Source organism: Vulpes vulpes, chromosome 5 (genome assembly GCF_048418805.1).
Source record: "Vulpes vulpes isolate BD-2025 chromosome 5, VulVul3, whole genome shotgun sequence".
NCBI classification, from domain to species: Eukaryota; Metazoa; Chordata; class Mammalia; order Carnivora; family Canidae; genus Vulpes; species Vulpes vulpes.
Genome location: NC_132784.1, coordinates 130527766 through 130545347, shown reverse-complemented (window position 1 = coordinate 130545347; position 17582 = coordinate 130527766). Strand labels below are relative to the sequence as shown.

Below are 17582 nucleotides of genomic sequence, written 5' to 3'. Positions count from 1 at the left end.
CAGTACCAATTTTAAGACTAAATAGGTTTTCTGAAATGAGTGGCCAAATCATCATAAATAAGGAAAAAGTTAAGATTAGACAATATCTGGCACAGAAAAGGAGTAGGAGTGAGGCACAAGCGGGAGAAAAGAGAAAAGAGAGCCAGTAGTCTTCACTGCTATAGAGAAGTGAAGTGATTTTTTTTTTTTTAATGTTTTCTTCATAGCACTGAGACAGGTTGGCTAAAAGTAAGAATTTATAAGGGCCATAGTGATCAGTCATGCTCTGCAAATTAAGTACTGAAACTATTTTTATAAACCAGGAATTTATTTTTAAAAAATATTTTATTTATTTGGGGGCGGGGAGAGAGAGCACGCACGTACAAGTGGGTAGAGGGGGAGAGGGAGAAGCAGACTCCCTGCTGAGCAGGGAGCCCAATGTGGGGTTTGATCCTGGACTCCAGGATCATAACCTGAGCTGAAGGGAGATGCTTAACAGCTTGAGCCACCCAGGCACCCCATGAAACAGGACAGATGAACTCTACAGCAATAAAGAGAAATTCCCTTTGTACCAACTAACCTCTACTATAGTCTTTAATTGATCACTTGCTGAGTTTCTATTTTATGGAAATGTGGTTGAATAGCCAATGCTTTTTATTTTTTTTTGGGGGGGGTGCTATAGAAACTTTATTATAACAGAGAAACCAGGCTGTAATAAGTCTACATGATTGGAGCAGACGGTGGTGATCTTTCCAAAGGGTGAAGCCTGAGTCCAGCCGGCAGCACACATAGGTTAAAACCAAAGCCCAGATACTCCTCTGCCCTGGTGCTGCCCTGCCCTGCCTGCTGCTGATGTGAGATGAGAGACTCAACTACTGCACTGAATGGAGGAAGAGGTCCAACCAGGCAGAGGGAGCATCCCGACAGGAGACAATCACTGAAGAGGATGCTGAACTAACCCCTATAGGCTGGGGTTGATGGTCAATCGAGCAGTAGAACAGGATGAAAATCGAGGCTAGTTATAAAGCTCTGTGCCAAAGGGAAAGAACAGCAACGCGAAGGGAGAAGAGAAGAACATTAAAATGCCCAAAAGCATTAAACAGCAGAGCTTTTTCTTTTTCTTAAATAAGACAGGAAACAGCATCTTTTATTTCCCTGGCTGCAGCGGCAGCACGCTTGCTGGTTTTCATGAAACAGATTTCTGTAACGAGGTGTGTGGATAAGCTTGCTCAATCACGAGCAGACAAACATGAGGCTGCCTGCTAATGTTAGAGCCAGGTCTTCCCGCAACGCCTCTCGTAGGTGCTATTCTCATGCTGGATCTACAGAGGTGTCCCCAACACCATAATGTGCTGCAGTTAAAGCTTCTGGAACTTCACAATGGCATGATCGATGGGGTTTTTTGGGCCATGTCTTTCTTGTAAGCTCTTCTGGAATAGCTGGAGTTAAAGGACGAGCAGGAGCTTGGTTTTGAGCCACAAAGTTCAGACACCCACCACAGATGCCTCTGCCCTATTTCACTACATGCTCTTTTCTGAGAAACTTATTCAGTGGTTGAGTGTTTAAGTACTGTGGTTGAAAGAATGACCTGCTTGCCACCATCCACCCTCCTTCTTCTTCCGTGTGAATCTCACAACAGTGGAGGCTGTAGACAGGAAGGTCGGCTCTGGTCCCTCTCACAGGGAAATTACTCAGTGACCTGGAGAAAGGGTTGGGCAAGGAAGCCCCCTGCCGCGGGGGTGTGTCCATCCTTTGTCATGCAGATGAAGAACTCCTTGGCCTCTCCACCAGCTCAAGCTTTAGTCCCCTGAAATAGAACATGGCAGTCATGGCAGTCCAGTCAGTGATGTGCTGCTGCCGGTGTGGAAGGAGCCCTCCCTTCTTGAGGCTGGAGACCAGCTGAGTCCACATGATCGGGACTTGGCCAGCCAAGCCTTTTACTTCCTGCCACCGCTGTTTTTGTAGGTCAGGGCTGGTCAGGATGGTCGAGGCAATCTGGCCTCCACTGATTGGGAAGGGCTGGAATACATGGGACAGATCAAGATCTTCAACTGTGACTCCACCCTTCTGGCTTCATCAGCATCTTTGCTGACCACAGTGAAGGCTCCCATGTGCTCACCAGATGGGCCCATGATCTTGGCATAGGACTGGCAGGGACCAACATTAATGCCGTTCCACGAAGTGGCATACAGTCCAGGCATCTTTGTTGCCATCACTGTTGGCAAAGCCTTGGGAGGCCATGTCAAAGAACGTCAAGAGACTGTTCCTTTTCATCACTGTTGCCACTTCCTTCTACGGCTCATGGCGAGGGTCCACTCCCATGGGGCAGTGGGCTCAGACAGGAAAGCAGGAGAAAATGTTGTGGCATTTTCAAAATGTCCTCCACAGAGACTGTAAAGTCAAAGCTGCACGTCTTGGGGTTATTGTATCAATTAATCTTGTGGCTGCATGCCAGCATCCCTGAAGATGGGTGTGTGATTTCCCCAGGGTGGTTTGGACAGAAAGACACCTCGGCTGAACTTAAAAAAAACCTTTGCAGAAAATTGGCTCCAGTCCTCAGGCCCTAGTTGCAGAAATGGTCTGCAGGATGACATATCTGCTGCTTTTCAACCTTTAGTTGTTCTCTCCTGGGGCTAGTTTTGGAGCTGCCTTACAAAATTCAGCAAGTCTCACAATGGGTAGGTATTCTTTGTCCATATTGTTTGCAGCAGTCTGGGCTTCTGCCTTCTGGATGCTGGGGAGCACATAGGCTTTCCATTATCATCTCGGTAGGCACCAACTCCCAGATTCATCTTTTTGCTGTTGGTGTCTCTCTTAAAGACTTTGGGGACTCCCAGGATGGGATTTGAAGACCCTATTTCCACAAGGGTCCACCATGAGCTGGATCTGGAGGAGGCTGCAGAGTGAGACCTGGGTGGAAGGCCGTATTGAACCCAGACAGCATGTGGGGCGGTCAGAGTGCAGTAGGGCTATGCTGGATGAAGAGAAGGCAGCGGGTAGCTGCAGGGCAGAGGGGAGGGCCAGCAGCCAATTCTTTACAGCCAATTCTTTTTAAATAATAACAGGGAGTCATTCAAAACACAGAAAGAAAGAAAGAAAATGTAAACTAGTAACCTCTGAAATTCTGACTTGATATTATACATGGCACCAGGCATCCATCTAATCACATTAAGCTTTTGGTATGTGCTCTATGATGCTTACTGTGTAAGTAAGGCACAGCAAAAAGACAAGAGATATCACTGTTTTTAATTTTTAAAAAAATTCTTTTTTTTAAAATTCTAACAGTGAATATAAGAAATATCCAATCTGAACTTAGGTTTAATAACAACTTGAGTATTTATCAACTAAATTTTCCATTGCAAATCTGTTTACTACAGACTCATTTCCGAGGGTTATCGCAAGTGCTGTTGAGTACTTTTTTTTCTTTAAAGATTTTATTCATTTATTCATGAGAGACACATAGAAAGAGAGACACAGACAAGGGATAAGGACAGGCAGGCTTCCTGTGGGGAGCCCAACTCAGGACTTGATCCCAGGACCCCGGGATCACTCCCTGAACCAAAAGCAGACACTCAACCTCTGAGCCACCCAGTCGCCCCTGTTAAGTACTCTTAATGTTATCATTAGCGTTGATCACCCTCCTGTGCACACGTACGTGCGTGTGCATGCACACATGCATACACATTGGTGAGACATGAGCTCCTCATTCACTCAGTTTTTCATGATGATTATAAAAAGTAACATGTACTCATCATATAAAACTTGGGAGAGTAAAGGGACAAGGGGAAAGTTTACCTGTGTGGTCCTATTACCTAAGGTTAATATTTTTAAATTTTTATGTTCTTCTAGGACTATCTTACAGAGCATTCAGCCAAATATGGTTCAAGAAGCTGGGAGAGGGTCACCTGGGATGAAGCCCTGTGTGGGGCTCCTTGCTCAGATGGGAGTCAGCCTCTTTTTTTCCTACTCGGCCTGCTTGTGCGCTCTCTCTCTCTCTCTGTCAAATAAATAAAATCTTAAAAAAAATAAAGAAGCTGGGAGAAAAATTCCAAGGAAAGTAGGAAAAAGGGGGGGGAAAGGACAATTAAAAAAATACCTGGAGATAAGACAATAACATTGGAGGAAAATATTTTCATCTATTGAGTATTTATATTAGACATTTTTTCAACTACTTGATTAATCTCAAGACTATTAAAGGACATTAAAACCATTACCCACATTTTACAGCTCAGTCACACAGAGTTTTAACAGGTGTCCAAAGTCACACTGCTGGTATGAATCTAGGACTTTAAAAAATATAGATCCTAAGTGTTTACCATCTAAACTTTACTATCATTATGGAAGAAACTGGCAAGAATGACCTCTCCACAAGGCTTGAGCCCGAGACAATTTTTGTTTGTTTTATATGTACTCTATGATGATTTTATTTATTCATTTGAGACAGATTTTATTTATTCATTTGAGAGAGAGAGACAGAGAGAGCAAGAGCATGAGTGGAGGGTGGCAGAGGGGGAGGGAGAAAGAGAAAGAATCTGAAGCGGACTTTGCACTGAGCACAGAGCCCAATGTGGGGCTTGGGGCCTGACCCAACAATGGCAAGATCATAACCTGAGCCAAAATCATGAGTCAGAATCCACTGAACCACCTAGGTGCCCTGGGATCCAGACAGTTTTAAAGGTAATTTCTCTTAAACATGAAAATATAATTCTCATGGATAGCACAGAAAAGCTACCCAAAACATTTCATTTGGGTAATAAAAGTCAGTGGTACCAAAATAGCAATAATCATACAAAAAAAAAAAGGTCTCATTACAATTTCACTAATAAAGAGACATATCATAAAACACAAATACTTGGATTTTACCTCTTAGTAAAGAAGAACACATTACAGTTAAGTATGGTTTTCTTTTTCCAGCTAAATGTGTTTTATCCCAGAAATATTAACAGCTTAATATTAAGAATGCCAGAATACAATAAATAAAATATGGTCACATGAATAAGCCAAATGCGAAAACCCATGTAATCAACAGAAGAGAGAAGAAGGCATTAGGTAAAATTCAAAATATATTAAAATGAGAACACTAAATATGTGCACCTAAATTCAAACTGGGGGGTTAGAAGCAAATTTGTAGCATCTCATTATCATGTAAGACTCACAGGCTTCAGTATAGAGGACAATCTGATAATCAGAGAGAACATCTGGAAGGTCCAACCCCCTCAGAAAGTGAGATTTACCTAGGGACCTCATCCAATACAATATCCCCTTCAGTATACTAGCCTATTTCTTCCAATTTTACACGTGATAGGGTTTAACAAGTTATTTTCATTCTTACCTCAAAGTTTCACTGTGAGATGTTAAGTCAAGTAAATAGAATGTCACTGAAAACCCACAGAAGGAAGTCTTAAAATAGTCTAATCTTCTCATCTTTCATAAAAAGAAAGAAGAATTAAGTCACTTGCAAGAAATTCCGCAGAAAGTTGTGGCAGAGGTAAAACTGGAACTGACCCAGGATGGTATGAACCAGCAGAAACTATGTGTCTGTGTCAGTGTGGTTAGAGCAGACATGAAATCACTGCGTATTCACAAATGACTTTTGAAGCCAGTATTCTAATCCTCATTTTTTCACTCTATCCCAAAACCCAGGGTTCAGGTCAAGGGATGGGCTGAGCGTGTTTACCAGGAACTGGTACCTACTTCTGGGCTTCCACAGCCACCAATCCATCATACTGGAGGGCTGAGTTCAACTAACCTCCTGAAGAACTGGTTTCATATGCTCTCTAGTAGTTTCGTGTTAAGCCAGGTGTTGAAAAACACGGGCAGTGACAGGTGCTGTATGAAGACAAAGAAACTTTTAATAATAAACTCTCTTTTTCAACAAAGCATTCCAGTTGCCAGAAAACTGGCTGCTGCTCATAAATTACCTTTATCCTTTCTGGGTTCTTGCCATCTCTTGCTGACATCAAGAATCAGTAGTGCCTTACAGAGAATCATATCTAACCAAAATTAGTGAACATTGACTCAAAGTTTGAAAGGAAGAAAAATAAAATATTAAAACCTCTCACATGCCCTTTTTTTTTTTTAAGATTTCATACTGAAAAACAGTAAGGATGAATACATGAAGCCTGTATTTTATTCCAGTAGACTAAATTCTTAAGCCTAAATATAGTTGTTATTCTCATAAATCCAAGAAGCAGAAGCAGGAAAATTCAGTTAGTTCTGAACTCTTAATTGCTAGTTATATTTCAGTAGATGGGATGCAACTATAACGTACAAAGCCTGGGAAAAATTAAAGTACTGGAAGAAGAGCTTTGACCCTGCCACCCCAAAAAACTATATATTAACTAAAATACCAAAGCGACTGATACGAAGCCCCTTACTGTTAATACTGCCTGCCTTTTTATGCAACCACACTTATCACATTAAAAGGGAAATTAGTTTGACATGGGTTAGTTAAAATTTTCAAAGACTCCATAGTGCTCTAAGGTTAAAATCTAAGTTCTGTAATACTTGTCTCCTTTTGTCATCTGCCCCTGATCATTCCTTTTATACACTTCTCCCCTTAAACCTTATGTATCTTGACCCTCTGCATTTTTCAGTTTCTACTAGTGAAGTATGTGTGGACATTTAGGGGAGTCTGAGTTAAATGGATAACAAAGTGGGTTGTTGGTAGTTGAACAATGGTACCAAGGAAAGACAAAAGACTCTATAGAAACTGGCATGACATAAGGACTTAAAGAAGTAGAAGGTATACCTGAAGTGAGTTTACAATGATCACATTTTCTGAATGCTATATGTTGAGACCTATACACCATTTTTTAGTAAGAAGAATAAAATGGAGGCTATAGTATGAAGAAAAAATTAAGGAATAAGAAAGAAAAATTTTAGATACAAAAGTTTACTGTGGGGGCACCTGGGTAGCTCAGTCGGTTAAGTGTTCCCTTCAGGTCAGGTCATGATCCTGGGGTCCTGGGATCGAGCCCAACACTGAGCTCTCTGCTTCTCCCTCTTGCTCCACCTATGCTAGTGCTCTCTCTCTGGCTCACACTATCTCTCAAATAAATAAAATCTTAAAAAAAAAAGTTTATAGTGTTATTCTATAAAATTTTAAAAATTTTATTTGTAACAGCTTTATTGAGGTATAACATATAATAAACTGGACCTATTTAAAAATCTGACCCATTGTAATCTCCCCTTCTATTGCCACTTTCCTTAATACATTGAATTAGATATATTATTTTCTATATAGACTAATTAGCACTTTCTAGAGTTTCTAGAATTATGCAGTATGTATCCCTCAGGCTTCTTTCACTCCACATAGTTTTGAGATGTATCCCTGTTGTTGCCTGTATCAGCAACCTTTCTTTTCCTTCTATTAAGCCCAGGACTCCACTGTATGGATACACTACAACTAGTTTATCCATTCACCTGCTGGTGGAAAAGTGGGTTCTTCAGTTTTTGACACCTGTTGACAAAGGTGCAAAAGGCAATGCAGTAAAAGAAAGGATGGTCTTTTCAACAATGATACTGGAACCATTACGATATCCACATGTAAAAAAAAAAAAAAAAGGTAAGTACCCATACAAAAGTTACCTCAAATTGGACCATTCTTTTTTTTATTTGTTTTTTTTTAAATATTTTATTTATTTATTTTATTTGTTTTTTTAAAGATTTTATTTATTTATTAATGAGAGACACAGAAAGAGAGGCAGAGACACAGGCAGAGGGAAGAGAAGCAAGCTCCCTGTAAGGAGCCCGATGCAGGACTTGATCCCAGGAATCCAGGATCAGGGCCTGGGCCAAAGGCAGATGCTCAACTGCTGAGCCACCCAGGCATCCCAAATTGGACCATTCATAAACGTAAAGCCTAAAATTGCAAAACTTCTAGAAGAAAGCATAGAATTAGGCATGTGGCCTTGGATTAGGCATGTGACCCTGGGTTAAGTAATGATTTCTTAGAAATACCAAAAGCAAAATCCACAAAAGAACAAACTGATAAATTGGACAACAAAATTAGAAACTTCCACTCTTAAAAGACAGTTAAGTAAATGATTACACCGTTATCCACTATATTCCTATGGTGTGCCTTTTATTCCTGTGATTTATTCATCCCATAATGATAAGTGGTAGCTACATTTGTGGTGAACAAAGCATCACACAGACTTGTTGAATCATTATGCTGTACAGCTGAAACTAATATACTGTTGTGCATCAGCTATACTCAAATTTAAAAAAAATTTAAAAAGTATTTTCTGCCTTCAAAACATAAACGACAGTTAAGAGAATAAAATGAGGGAGGCTTGGCTGGCTGAGTTGGCAGAGCACGAGACTCCTGATCTTGGGGTCATGACTTTTTTAAGCAAGCTCCATACTCAGTATGGAGGTTACTTTAAAAAAATGATGCAGGTGGAAGAACAAAGTGAAAGATTCTATAGAAAGGTCCCAGTGGAGAAGCAGAGGTCAACACAAAATCTGAAATTTTCAAAATAGATACAAAACTGTCTCAGTACTGTAGACAAATAAACAAGTGCATTGCTGTGAGCGATGGTGTCGCGGAAAGACGTATCTCCTGATAGCCTACACGGCGTATTTCCATCTGAATATGTACCAACTGTTTTTGACAACTATGTAGTCATGGTTATGACTGGTGGAGAGCCACATACTCTTGGACTTTATATTTTTCACTGTTTTCTCTGTCCTCATTCAAAATGTGAAAGAAAAGTTGAGTGCCTGAGATAATTCACCACTGTGCAAAGACTCCTGTCTTGGCTGTTGGGACCCAAACTGATCTCAGAGATGACCTCTCTACTACTGAGAAGCTTTAAGAACAAAGAGAAGCCTATCACTCCAGAGACTGCTTGAGGGCTATCAAGTATGTGGAGTGCTTTGAACTCATACAGAAAGGCCCAAAGAATGTGTTTGACCATGCAAGACTGGCTGCCCCACAGCCGGAACCAGAGGAGCTCCTGGTGTGTGCCACTATGAACTTATCTCCAGAGCCCTTGCCGCACAGCTGGTGTAACATCCTACTAAGGCCATTTTTAAATCAGACTAAAGATGAAAAATTAAAATCTGTCTTTCCAATCACAACTAATACCCTGAACCTTGCCACATGCACTTGTGTGAGACTAGGCCCATCGGTTTGGCCCCTTTGCCTCCGATACTAATTAATTCTGAGTAGTTCTGTATTGTCAGAAAAATGATCAGTACTAGTTTTTGATCTGTTGTTTCAAAAAAAAAAAAAAGTTTTTGTCATTGTTTAAAAGGCAAGTCATACTTGTGATGACTGTTAATGGACTACTTTGGATTGCCGAAGCTGCTCCCTGATTCTGCTCTGGAGAATAACCAGGGATATCTTGGTGGTATTTGTTTCTCTTCCATTTTGGGGGTATGTGTTTGGTTTTTCTTTGATCTTTAAAAAAAAAAACAAAAACCAAAGTTATTAACCAGCGGACAGCCCTTAAGGTGTAGAAGATAGACTGATTCCATTACCTAGATCTAGTTTAGAAAACATGTCTTCCCCACCCCACTCCTGCCCAAGTGCTCTTAGGAAGGTGTGTAGTAAACGCCTCACATATTCCTTTTTGAGAGCTGACTTTTCTGTCCACCCTTGAGTAGGCAGTATTTAATGAATCTCATAAAGGCAGGTGGTATCCGATCTGTCCCTCCTCTCTTCTCTGTATGTGACTGTGACTTCCAAGGACATTTGTTCGCCATTTGCTGAGTTTTCTTTCTTTTTTTTTTTTTTTTTATTTATTTATGATAGTCACAGAGAGATAGAGAGAGAGGCAGAGACACAGGCAGAGGGAGAAGCAGGCTCCATGCACCGGGAGCCCAACATGGGATTCGATCCCGGGTCTCCAGGATCGCGCCCTGGGCCAAAGGCAGGCGCTAAACTGCTGTGCCACCCAGGGATCCCTTCATGCAATTTTCTTAATAAATTAATATAAACATGTCAATGTTATATAACATCTGACTACAAAGCAATTCAATCTGCTGATAATGAAGTCATTTACTAAAATCACTATAGCAAGTGGCAAATCTCTACAAACATTTTTTTGGTGCTTACCTTACATATATAAGATTTAGGAGTTTGGGGGGCATTAGATGTACCATGCTCTTATATACAACCCAAGGTTTATGTAAGATAAGTTTAGTCATGGTAAGATAAGTCTGTAAGATAAGTTTATGTAAGATTAGTTTATAGTCACTGACCTATTTCTGCAAACTGGTGGAGGACGTGAATATTCCAGCCACTTCTGAGAACCTAGTAACATCTCTGGACCCTCAACACAGAAGCCTCATCATGATCCTATTTAAAAACTAATTTATATATAACAAAGTTTATACCTACAGTTTTTGCTTTTGTTGAATTTGTATGTGAATTATTAGTAAGAACTGATACTTAAAAAAAGGATATCATAATCAGGGTTGTATAAAAGAAATATTTACTGTAACATTGTTCATAATAGTAAAAAAAATGAAGAATTAAATTATGGATAGCCATAAAATGGGATTACGAAACAATCATTAAAAATGACACTGAGTACTGAAGGCCATTGAAAAATGTTCACAAAATATGTGAAAGCAGCTCACAAATAATGTGAAGTATGAAAACAGATTACATATTAGTACAAATAGGAAAAACAGCAGATAGCAAAGTAAAATCTCAGTAAGAGTAATCTAAACAGAGGCACATGAAAAGTGTTTAATTTCCAGAGCTTTTTACTTATCTGAATTCCAGTTTTCTATCATGAATGTTTCTTCTATAACCAGAAAAGAGAAAAGCTTAGGAAAACAGAAAAAATATTTAAACCGTGTTTGTGGCTGGGCTTTAATATAATCAAACTGTCACTAATAGCTGCTGTGGGCAGTAATGAAAACACTGGTCACACCTGGCAAAGCTGGAGGCACATGACATAGTTCTGTAGACATTCAAGCGAGTCTGTGTAGTCAGCCTCCAAGATAGCCCCCGACCATCCCCACCTCCTGATACTCACACCCTTCGGTCCTATTAAGGTTAAGATGTCAGGGTTGAGCAGTACGATCATTACAATACAGCAGAGGTGAAGGCATGTCACTTCCAGAACTATGTTAAAAGATTAAGGCTTCTGTCCTGGGCACTCTCTCTTATCTATCTCTTGGTGGGGTGCAGTGGGGGGACCACGTTGTGAGTCCCTGGCCAGGCATGGAAGCCTCCTGCCAGCAATCATGCGAGTGTGAGAGGAAGCCAGACCTCTAGACCTAGCCAAGTCTCAGGTGATGGCAGTTCTGGCTGACACCTTGACTGCAGCTTTGGGAGAGACTGGGTCAGAACCATACCCCTAAGCTGCTTCTGACTCCTGACCCACAGAAACTGGGAGATAATACATATTGGTTGTTTAAAGCCACTGAAATTGGGGTCATTTGTAACATAGCAGTTGCTGCCTAGATGGTTAGCTTACACCCCTGGAGACTGTGGTCCTTCTAAGAACTCACCTTAAGAAAAAGCATCTAGGCTGTAACTCATTTTGCTCTAAATGCAGAGTTCTGATTTCCTTCTCATCTGACCCAAACCAGAAAAGACATTCGAATACCTCTTACAAAATGTTCAGTTCCTTAGATCTACCTTCTAATTCCCCTCTCCCACTCATATTTCATCTCCTCTTTCAGTTACCGTAAATCTAAGCAAACTCCTTCTGCAAAGAGCCAGGCAGTAAGTATCTTAGGCTTCTCTGTAGCAACTTTGCAATTCTATCACTACAGCTTGAAAGCAGCCATAGATGATATCTAAATAAACTGGCAAAGCTGCATTCCAATAAAACTTTATTTCAATAACAGGCTGATTTTAGCTCCAGAGCTGTGGCTTGCCAACCTGCTATAAATGACAACTAGTAAGACCAATACTCCAAACTTGTGCAGCAGATCCCATGCCCTTAAGCTGACTCCAGATATTGCTCCAGGAGGCCCAGAAAACCAGTATATTTGTCTGTCTCTACTGAATGTAATCACGTATTTCTTTCTTAAAAAACAAAATTAAAACAAAAAACACAAAAAATAAACACTCTCAATCCTGATTCCATTTCTCCAACTCCCTAATTTTCCTCCACTCACCTACTCTTATCAGGCTTTTGTTAAGATCATCAATGATCTTCATGTTGCTAAGCCCGACTAATTCTCAACCTTCACTATATACTTCACTTAGCAGCAGCTGGCCCAGATGATTACTCCCTTTTTCTTAAAACACTTTGATTTCCAGGATACCATAATCACTTGTTTTTCCTTAAATTTCTATGGCTGCTCCCTTTCGATCTCCTTTGTTCAAAGTGTGGTGGATCTCATAGTTCAACTTGAACCTCTGTTTTCTGTCTCTAGTCATTCCTTCATAACCACACTCAGTATACTTCTGTATGAGATGACACCCAAATTTATTTATTTATTTTTTAATATTTATTTATTCATGAGATACACACAGAGAGAGAGGCAGAGACACAGACAGAGGGAGAAGCAGGCTGCTCCATGCAGGGAGCCCGATGTGGGACTCGATCCCAGGACCCCAGGATCATGTCCTGAGCTAAAGGCAGGCGCTCAACCGCTGAGCCACCCAGGCATCCCAACATTCAAATTTATAACCCCAGATTTTATCACTCCCCTGAAGCCAGACTTACATTCAGCTGCCTACTCAACATCTTCAACTGGTTGTGTTCCAAACTCCCAAATGTCCAAAACTAAACTCCTAGTATCACCTACCTCAACCTGCCTCCCTCTCTGTTCTCCCCTTATCTTAGTTAACAGCAACCCCATTCTTTGTGTTGCTCGGGCCAAAACCCTTGAGTCATTTTTGCCTCCTTTTTCACAGCCCACATCTGATCTGCTGGCAATTCTGTAAGCTCTACCCTCAAAATAGATCTACTCCTGAGAAGAATTTCCATGTTACTCTGAATAACACAGTCTTACAATGAAATGTAAGGTCCTAAGTTATCCTGCCATCCCTTCTAACTAGGAGATAAACACGTGGCTTACTCCCTCACATCACTGAGGCCTCCTCTGCATAGAATATGAGATTCATGGGGGCAGGGAATTTTTCTTTGTTTATCGTGTCACACCTCCATTATTTTATATAGTGCATAACACACAGGAGTAGATCCTTTAGTAGTATTTGTTGAATGAGTGAGTTAACCGTGAAAGAGATTAAAAAAAAAATACTTTCTAAGTTGATGGTAAACCCACTGGTAAAACAAATTGGGTATGTTAACTTTTTTTCATTTCCTACTTTCACAGTGTTTTTTAAACATAATCAAAGTCCCTGGTAACTTACGGCACAAAAAAGACTAGAATATGAGTCGGTGGTTCTAGATTCCACCACACACTAGCCTCTAAAGTCTTTAGTTTTTCTTTGATGACCATGTATACAGGGACAGATACTCTCCACACCCACAGGCCTCTGACCACAGCCTCTATAAAGGTATGTTGATAGGGAAGTGTAAGGCTGACTTCCAGGAAAAAATGTCTGTCCTGCTGTAGAGGAAAAACATCAGCGCAGCTGATAAGCTGGTGACTCGAAGGTGAAACACACACTTATTTAAGGGCTTTAAATGTCCAAAGCTTTATGTTAGATACAATAGTAACAGGAAAGTAGATCTTCTTGGTTTATTTATTATTTTTAAAGATTTTATTTATTTGAGAGACAGAGATAGCAGGAGTAAGGGGAGAGACAAGTAGACTCCATGCTGAGCAGGGAGCCCGACATGGGGCTTGATCCCAGGACCCTGATATCATGACCTGAGCCGAAGTTGGATGCTTAACCCACTGAGCCACCTAGGAACCTCAGGAATTTTCTTTGTTTAGATTTTTGTAACAGATCATGTAAATGAGCGCCCAAAGTTATGTAACATGTCCAAGGTCACACAGCTAATAATGGCTAAACCATTTATTCAAATACAGGTTTATGAAATTCCAAACCTACACTATTCCCAATGTATCACACACCAAAAGTTTTAATTACAGGGACACAACATATCTGAGATAGCAACAGAAACCAATGAAATATTTTTATCAGAAAGACAACTAGCTGGACTCTATCTCTACTATATTTACAAAAATTACCTTCATAGCTAGAGTCATGGGTTGAAGGATAGTTCTAGAATTCCCAGAATAAGCCCTATAAGGTAGAGGCTATGTAGATTTCCTATTAAAAAGAATCTGCTCATAAGCAAACAGGGACACTCAGTTATATTTCTTAATGCAAACTAATACATATTCCTACTTATATTTTTTCTACTTATTTTTAAAGGAAAGGAAGCTAAATTTTGTGGATGAATACCTGCAGTGTTCTAGTACTTTGCAGTATTTATCAAATGACCTTATAAGGCAGGGATCACATAAGTGCAAAAAACAAGACTCAAAAGACTGTGTAAGAGATTATGAATCTTTGATATTAACTGAGTGGGGATGTGAATAAAGCCCATCTGTTTCCAATATGTTACTCATATTTATTTGGGTATTCACAGACAACTGAAACTCAAATGATGTTGTTTTTCCTTCTATCTGCCCCATTTCAATGAATGCCATCCTCGTTCATTCAGGCTCAAGGACTCATACCAGAAACTAGTTATTCTTGATGCCTCTCCTTAACTTTCCATGTGTAATTAACCACTCAAGCCCTACACATTCTACTTCCTCGGTATTTCAAATCCAACTGCTTTTCTTAATTCCCCTGATCCTATTTAGGACATTATCCTATCAACCTGGGCTGTTCTAAGAGTCATATCATCCCAGTCTGGTAGCCTGACCCCTTCCAGCACATTCTCTAGAACACTGACCTTGAGAGTAGGCTTATGTGTACCTTAGCATGCATATAAAATGAGCCATTAGAATATGGGAAAATATTAGAACTTGTATTTACATGTGTTTCTAACCTTCAAAAATGAGGAAGAAATTAAGCTTTACTAATAGCCAACATACTGCCTGACAACTGGCATCCTCACTGGGCCTCTGTCAAATGGAGAAGGTACATCTGGAGTTTGAGCAGTCGGACCTATGGGAAGAGTGAGCAACCAGAGAGAGGTGGAGAGCAGTGCTCTCTCATAGCTGTTCACTAACTGTCAGGATATGAGGGTGTATTTTAGTTTACATGACCCAGGTAGGTAGAGACAAAAAATATTATCTAAGTTTTACCTAAAACATTTTTACCAGATAGATAATTTAATAAAGCTTCCCGAATAGACACCATGAATTGAAAAGATTCATGCAAGCAGAGGTGAGCAACAAGACAATGGCAGAGGGTCAATTCATTTTTACTTCTAATATAAGCTCTTCATCAGTTTCATGCAAGAAAACAATGACAGTAAATCAGATCTGAGAGTAGGCCAAATGACAAACTGAAATCAAAGACGGAAATGGTAATATGGATTTATGTATCTAATTCTGTGTTAGGTTTATGTCTGGCTGCTAATGACAGAAAACCCAAAGTAACAGTTAAAAATAGAAATTAATTTCCGAGATGATATAAGTATACAGAGATAGGCAATCCACGGCTGATAATGTGGCTCGCAAATGATTTAGCAGCCGGCATGCTTCCGTTTTTTTAGGGGGCCACTATCCCCACAGAGGATTCCTAGTCATTACAAGTAAGTTTAAGTGTGCAACCCTCTCTCTTTTTTTTATTTGTTAAAGATTTTATTTATTTGACAGAGAGAGAGCACGAGCAGGGGGAGCAGCAGAGGGAGAGGAAGAAGCAGGCTCCCCACTGAGCAGGGAGCCAGATGTGAGGCTCCATCCCAGGACCCCAGGATCCAAAGGCAGAAGCTTCACTGACTGAGCCACCCAGGCACCCACGGTGGGTAACCTTCTCAACTTTAAGAGCCCTTCCTGGAGTTTCACAAATCATTTCTGCTTGATCTCATCGGCCAGAAATTAGTCACCTGGCCACAGTTAACTGTAAGGGAGAGTGGGGTTCACAGTGTTATTCTGGGCAGTGGCATGCCCTATTAGGGTCTGAGAGGAAGGGGAATGCCGACATCAGAGGACTCTAACTCATATACAATAACCCTCACTGCTGTTCCTCACTGTTAACCAACAGTGAGCCGTAGTATCACAATACAAAAAGGTCTGAATAATGAAACTTTTTCCAGGTAAGTATGGTGCAAACTGATGTGAGGCCAAACCTAAACTGAACAAGAGACTATTTGTACTATTGATTTGTTTAGTGTGAACAGTCATACATTTTGCTGTAGAAATATTATTTGATTAATGGGTACTACCCCAAATTATGAAAGTATGAACTATTTAGTATATGTATAAAATTATCTTTCTTAAATTCTAAGAATTCCAAATCCTAAAACATATTCATTTTTGGATAAAAGGATTATGGAATGGTAGTATGAAACAATTAGAATTATGAAGGTATTTAAAAACTAAGTGTCTAGAACAAGAAGAAAATCTCCATGTTTTTTAGTCATCTTTACAGTAATGCAATACTGAATCAAGACTTCATATAATTACTCTGAACTTAATGATAAAGGTTCACAAGGATCCATTAAGGCTTCTTACTTAATAGCAAAATCCACATGATATTCTACTAATACTTGTTCTTCCTGCCACAGTAAAAACATCTAAAATAACACAAATAACAAAAGGCAAAATTAAAATGCAAATACTGCTGGAAATCATATAGGTTTTAGGGTTAACATGAACAAGATTCTTGGACAGGTTAGACTAAAGTCCAAAAGTTTCTAATGTGTCAGCTAAAATATTTTCTGGATTCTAGAATAACATAACACACAAGAGCTGCTTTTTATTTGCTAAAAAAGCAAGAGGTACCAGAGAAGAGACCTCTGAAATTAAATTACTTCTTTCATAAAAACAATGTGTTACATGGAAAATTATGTAAATATGTTACTGATGGAACTAGTAGGACGAATAAGAGGAGGATTCTAGGATAAGCAGACATAGGACCACATCTGAACTTTATTCTCTGCATAATTCACAGCTAGTGTGAAACAAAACTGAAACTGGAAATGCACAAAATTCTATGCCATATATATGGTTCGTTTTATAAAAAGAAGACCCTTAAAATATAGAAGAGAAGAAGAACCATATCCCCATTCATTTTGTAATACCTACATAATCTTGATATGAAAACCTGAGAAGGAAAAGAAAGACAATTACAGGCCAATCTCTCCTAAACACAGATATAAAAACATTCAAAATTATTAGCAGACCAAAACCAACGATACATCAAAAAAAAAAAAAAAAGTACATCATGAGCCAACTGGATTTATTTGAGGAATACAAGGTTCACATTCACAAATTGATGTGTAATTCACAAAAGAGAACAAAATCATATGATTATCTCAACAGATGCAAAAATACGTATCTGACAAAATTCAACATCATTCATAAGAAAAGCCTTTTAGCAAACTAGAAACAGAAAGAAACCTCTTTATACTGATAAATAATATTTATAAAAACTTTACAGGTAAAATAGCAAATGTATGCCCCATAAGACGAAGGATAAGACAAGACTGCTTACTATCATCACTGCCAGTCAGTAAGGTCCTGGAAATTCTAGTCAGTGCGATAAAGCAAGAACAGAAATAAAAGGCAGAAGATTTGCTTTTTCCTAG

The 17582-nt window shown here is 39.6% G+C and overlaps 1 protein-coding gene and 1 pseudogene across 7 annotated transcripts in view; both read right to left on the bottom strand.

Annotated features, from left to right (window-relative positions):
- RALA (RAS like proto-oncogene A) overlaps nt 1-17582 on the bottom strand; it is a 71579-nt gene that overhangs the window by 34107 nt on the left and 19890 nt on the right. The gene's annotated exons all lie outside the window — the stretch shown is intronic.
- Nucleotides 1667-12112, bottom strand: LOC112925838 (aspartate aminotransferase, mitochondrial pseudogene; annotated as a pseudogene).